This window comes from Cupressus sempervirens, chromosome 10, assembly GCF_028749045.1.
Source record: "Cupressus sempervirens isolate cs-2001-9-10 chromosome 10, ASM2874904v1, whole genome shotgun sequence".
Classification (NCBI taxonomy): domain Eukaryota; kingdom Viridiplantae; phylum Streptophyta; class Pinopsida; order Cupressales; family Cupressaceae; genus Cupressus; species Cupressus sempervirens.
The window spans coordinates 484989888-484996138 of record NC_143127.1 but is presented as its reverse complement, the minus strand read 5'-3'; positions in this window follow the sequence as shown (position 1 = coordinate 484996138).

Here is a 6251-nt window from a genome sequence, read left to right as displayed (position 1 = left end):
AGAAATGGACTCTTTGCTGAAAAATAAGACATGGGATTTATGTAAGTTGCCTATAGGTAAAAGGGCTTTACAGAATAAGTGGGTTTACAAGTTGAAAGAAGAGGATGGTGGTAAGAAAATATTTAAAGCTAGGTTAGTTGTAAAAGGATTTGCACAGAAAAAGGGCATTTATTTTGATGAGATATTTTCTCCTATTGTTAAGATGACTTTTATCCATACTATTTTAAGTATTGTGGCTACTGAAGATTTGCATTTAGAATAGCTTGATGTTAAAACAACCTTCATAGTGATTTGGATGAAGAGATATATATGGCTCAACCATAGGGATTTGAGGTCAAAGGTAAGGAGAACTTAGCATTAAAATTGAAGAAAAGTTTATATGGCTTGAAGCAAGCACCTCAACAATGGTATCTGAAATTTGATAATTTAATGCATGAGCATGGATATAGTAGGTGTCATTCAAATCATTATCTTTACTTTAAGAGGTTGGATGATAATAGCTACATTATTTTATGTTTATATGTTGATGATATGCTTGTAGTTGGGTCTAACATGAATTAGATTAAGGGGCTGAAACGCTAGTTAGCACATGCATTTGCTATGAAGGATTTAGGGGTAGCAAAAAAAAATCCTTGGTATGAAGATTTGTAGAGATAGAAAGAATAGGAAATTGACGCTATCTCAGGCTAATTATGTTGAGAATGTGTTGCAACATTTCTCTATGGAGAATGCTAAAGCTATCAGCACACCTTTACCTAGTCATTTGAAGTTGACTAAGGAGATGTGTCCCAAGACACAATAAGAGGAGGATGAGATGTCTAAGGTACCCTATGCTTCAACTGTAGAAATTTTGATCTATGCAATGGTATGTACAAGGCTAGATATTGCACATGCAATGGGAGTCATTAGCAGGTATATGAGTCATCCAGGAATTGAGCATTGGAATGTAGTCAAATGGAGTCTCAGGTATTTGAGAGGAACATCCAATAAGTGTTTATACTTTGGGGCTCTACTACTAATTTGCAAGGCTATGTTGACTCAAATTTGGTAGGGGATATTGATACTAGGTGGAGTACTACAAGTTATCTCTTTACTATTGGTGGGGCAGTCGTGAGCTGGGTTTCTAGGTTACAGAAGGTTAATGCTTTATCCACTACAGAGGCAGAGTATGTTGCTACTATAGAGGCAGCTAAGGAGATGATATGGCTTCAGTTCTTCTTGGAAGAATTGGGACACCCTTAGAAGGATAATTATTTGTTTATAGATATTCAGAGTCTCATTCATCTTGCAAAGAATTCTACTCTACATTCAAACACCAAACACATACAATTGCGGTACCATTTCATTCGGTCAATTTTAAATGATGGATAGTTAAAGCTAGACAAGATACATATAGATGACAATTGAGCTGATATGTTTACAAAGGTCATAACAAGGGAGAAGTTGAACTCCTCTGCAGCTTTGGTTGGACTTCTAGACTGAACATGAATAAAAGAACAATAGAATCTAGGGTGGTTTGATCCAATGAGAGCCTCATGGAGTAGCAACATAGCTATAGGATCAGTCTCCAAGTGGAAGATTATTGTTTTGTATGGAGCTTAATCAGTCCCCAAGTGGGAGATTGTTAGTTTATGGTGGCTGATTAGGAAAGTATTGTACATACTTCATACGTACTTTTAAAAAAATTGGGCCCTATTTTGTCAGGATTTTGGGCCGACATGTAATTATTAAATATAACCCTAAAGCAGTAAAAATACTTGTATAAAAGGGCTTAGGGTTAGGGATTGTTTTAGTGTTATGATGTGAAAATTGGTTCTTGCAGCAATATTGAGCTATAAGGGATTATAAATTGTAATTAGGTTGTAATCACTGGATCGTAATAATATTGGACTTGTTGTTTGGTGGATGTAGCCTAGGGATTGGGTGAACCACGTTAAATCTTGGTGTCTTGAATTATTTTCTATGTGATCTATTATTTTCTAATATTGTTTATATTTGTATGAAATTGTTATTTCCATCGATGGTTTAATCCTAACAAGAAGAAATTATGCAACTAAGAGAAGCTTGTCTTCTCTCTCAAAAAGAAAAAGACCTTGAGGAAGAATGGAAGATGATAAATGAGATGTATGCATGGATGATTGATAAAGAGAAACAAATCCAACAACAATAAGAGAATCTGGAAGTTGAAAATAAGTCCAAGGAAGAAAAATTGTACATGATGCAACAAGGAGTAACTCTTATGAGACAAAAATTTGTAAAAGTTAAAACTAAGTATGAGGAATAGATAAATATGTTGAGGCAACAACTACAAGTTGTTAGAGCACAAACAAAAAAAAACCTTCTACTTCAATAGCTCCACCCAGATATCTATCTCTTTCTAGTCAAAACTACAAACAACAGGTGAAATAACTACAGCAACATCTGGAAAAAGTAACCAAAGATAAGAATCAAGTTGAAGAAAGGGTAAATTAGGTTGGAGGAATTGCTTTACATTTGAATTGTTTGTAGAAACATTCTAGAATCTATGTTGGTTTCCTTAGAGAATAATTTTTGTTGTGGAAAATTAATCAAATCATCTAAAAAAGGAAATTGGATTATGAGGGTGATTTTGAATTTGTGGCTGATTATACAACCAATGTTCCTATAGTTCACAATTCAAGGTGTAAATTTTACCTTCATGGGTTCCTATTAGGGCATCATATCCAGTCTTTTCTTGATTTATATGTTGGAGATGTGAAACTTAGGGTATTTATCTCATTTATGAAAATCCAATTGATTGGGAAGTAAGAAATGAAAGGTTCTTGGAAATGTAGGCAAGACTAGGTCTTCCTATGAGAGAAGGATGCCCTAAAACTAGTCCTTTTAGGCAAGATTTCAATGGTCTTGCACTAGTAGGTACAACAATAGAAATTTGTTAACATAATTTATAATAATTCGAAAGGGATTACAATTTTTTTGTTGATAAGTTGACATTTCAAGTCATAAATGATAGGGAAAAATATGAAGCCATTCCACACAAAATCAAACATAGAGAATCTGTGATGCCTCATAACTTCATTTGGTCACAAACAAGGGATAGAAAAATGTTGTAACATCATTGAGATATAGGGCACTACATGGATTGGAACGAGATTTAGATCTCCATTAATCATTTTTCCTCCTCCAAGATTTAGTGCACCAAACTTGTTTGATGGCAATAGACTCAAAGATTAGATGAATGAAATAGTTGTACCAATGGATATCAACACAACATGGATCATATTAGATACACTTTTAGAGGACTATGTATATGTATCTACATGGAAGAAGAGAATAGGAATTCATTAGATCCATAATGAGGACATCATGCAACTTAGGAAGGGGCGAATGATGAACATTAAAAAATGCATCTTTTATTTGGTTTTTGATTACTCCATAGACATCTTTTTTAAAGTGATAAATACATAGAATTAATGGGATAAGATACACTTTCACCTAGATTAGTGATACTTTAATTTGGTTTTTGAATAATGGATTAATGCTAAAATTTGAATGATAGTTCATGTTTTTCTGATACGTTATTGTTTAAATCTTATAAATCTATGTCATTATTATGTATGTTTTGTGTTTTATCATTTATGAAGTGATCACAGACTTGGGGGGTAAGGATTTTTGAGTACTATGTTCAATAGAAGTTGAAGTATTAGTTAATTGATTTGTAGATATCAAAACTGAAGTGATCATTAATCAAGTGAAGGAAAAACTATTGATTCTTTGGTTCAAAATGATGAGTCATTGAGACACATTGATGCATGTCTTAAACACTTGTCATTTTCCATCCACCTTTCTCTACTTCTTCAATTGTAACAACATAACTTTTAGTTATATTTTATTTTTAGTTGTCGATCTTGAATATTTGGCTCTGTAGGTTTTTGAATTAGAAATAAGGGATATTCTTTATAAATATACTGTCACTACTCTTGTTTAGAGGGTCATGACTATAGTAGTTGTTACTTAGTAGTAGAAAGTTTGGTTAGTATGCAATTTTAGGTATTCATTTCAATCTTATTTTGTTACTATTGCAATCAAAAAATTATTGGTCTCTTGGTTTCAATTCTAAAGACTAGATAATATAAAGGAGTTGTTTGAACAACATTTTTGTATTGTGAATTCATGCATGGGAATACTTTGCAACATTTAGATTTGAGCACTAGAGGTAGTTTCTATGGTTGTGTTCCTTGAAGTTTATCATTATTAAACAAATATCATAGGAATCATTCCTATAATTATGAATTGTAAATGGGTTAAGGTAGGAATCGTTCTTGTTTGTACAATTTCTAGAGTTAGGTGTGTTGTCATTCCTCATGTTAAGAAGTGAATATTCAAATTAGTAAATGAGTTGTTTAATTCAGTAACAAATTTTTTAATTTACTATTTAAAATATGTTAGATTGTTAAGATTAATCCTCTTCACTAAAGTAAATTAGGAAACTTTTAATCATGTAAACATCATTTCAACAAGTTAATTAATTGAGAAAATTAGTTTAGAATTTCTGAAATTTATCTCAAATTGTTGAAACTAAAGGGAATGTACATACAATCCATTCTAGGGTCAAAATTAGAGATAATTAGGATCATTAGATTTAGTTGTCTTTGGTAGAGTTAGGATAGATCAAAAGAGTTTCAGATAGCTCTAGATAACCTCAAAGTTCCAAGTTAGTCACTGTTTACAGTGAAAACACCCCCAAAATCAACAAGTCTAATCAATGATCCTTATAGTAGATAACATTGCACACACCCTGGTCGACATTTGATATACAACTAAATGATGAAATTTGACAAAGGAATGACATTGCACATCAAACTTAATGCACAATTATTGGTCTGCCTTTCTAGAGGGTGGTTTATTATGACACCCAACAAAAAAAATATAGATTCAACATAATTTTGATGGTAATATTGATAGAGAAACAAAATATTCCAATTATCAATATCCCTAACTACTCAATGATATATGTCTTGAGTGACAATGTTATTGTATGTTTTCTTGCCAATTGGTAAAGTTTGGGTCCACCACTATTATTGTCTTTCCTCTGCATGTCTAGATTTTAGTGGGAGGGAAATAATACTACACATGTTAGGAATCAATTTACTAATATGCCAAAAAAGGGGCATTGATTAGGTATTTACACACCATAATTTATAGATTAATTATGTTATACATTGCATAATACTTGCATTTCCATAATTAATTTTGACGCTGACATAAAATCAAACCTAGACCCACAAAAATGAATCAACATGGTAGGGAATATTCTAACAAATTTGTCCCTACTCATTGTACTTGTGTCTACAATGTGGTGGTTCTTATAAAGACCAATTGGAAATTTGCCAGGCAAGGGTCATGTTCTCAATCAAACCATTAAATTGATTGATAAAATGACATTAAATCAAAACAAACATAGCATAAAAACCAACGATATGCATTGGATAATAGTATAGGTTGGTGATGCATCTTGGATGTTCTATGATGGTACTTTGATTCCCTCATGGTTGTTTTATGTTCTCAATTATCAACAAATAGATGGGGAAAATCCTCAATACAACAAGAAGACACCTAAGTCTCCCTAAATACACATTAGATTGACACATGATGGTTAAGGAGAAGGTTGGCAAGGTTTTCAAACTAGTTTTTAAATTTGAGAAGTTTGATTTTCAGATCTATGGACTATAGAAATTATCTAGATAAAAGTCCACTCATTAAAAAATGATCCATGATAACTAATTAATTTAAGCTTTAATGGTATCACAATTGGCTAAGGCCTTTGGTTTCTTACCACATAGCTCCCAAGGTCAATTCTCCCTCTTGAGCTAACCTAAGGGCCCGTTTGGTTGCAAGCGTAGGAATTGAGAATTAGAATAAAAATTTGAATGAGAATGGAGAATGAAGAATAGGAATGGAAAAATGCAATCCAATCTTGTTTATCTCTTGTTTGGTTATGCAAGCTTAAATTGGAATAGGGTTAACTTGAAATCGGCATCATTTGAAAATATTTCTGAAGATGCAATCGGCGCCATTGGAAAATCACTGAAATATTTGAAAATATTGAAAACAAAGTTCCAGCGCTCACCCCAAGTCAAAGCGGATTTGAAAATTTAATCAAATTTGAGAAAGTTAAAATGAATGCAAGAATAGCAATTCCAATTACAGGTATTTTTTGGAATGGACAAAAGCTCATTTTGGGGCTAAAATTAGAATACGTATTCCTATTC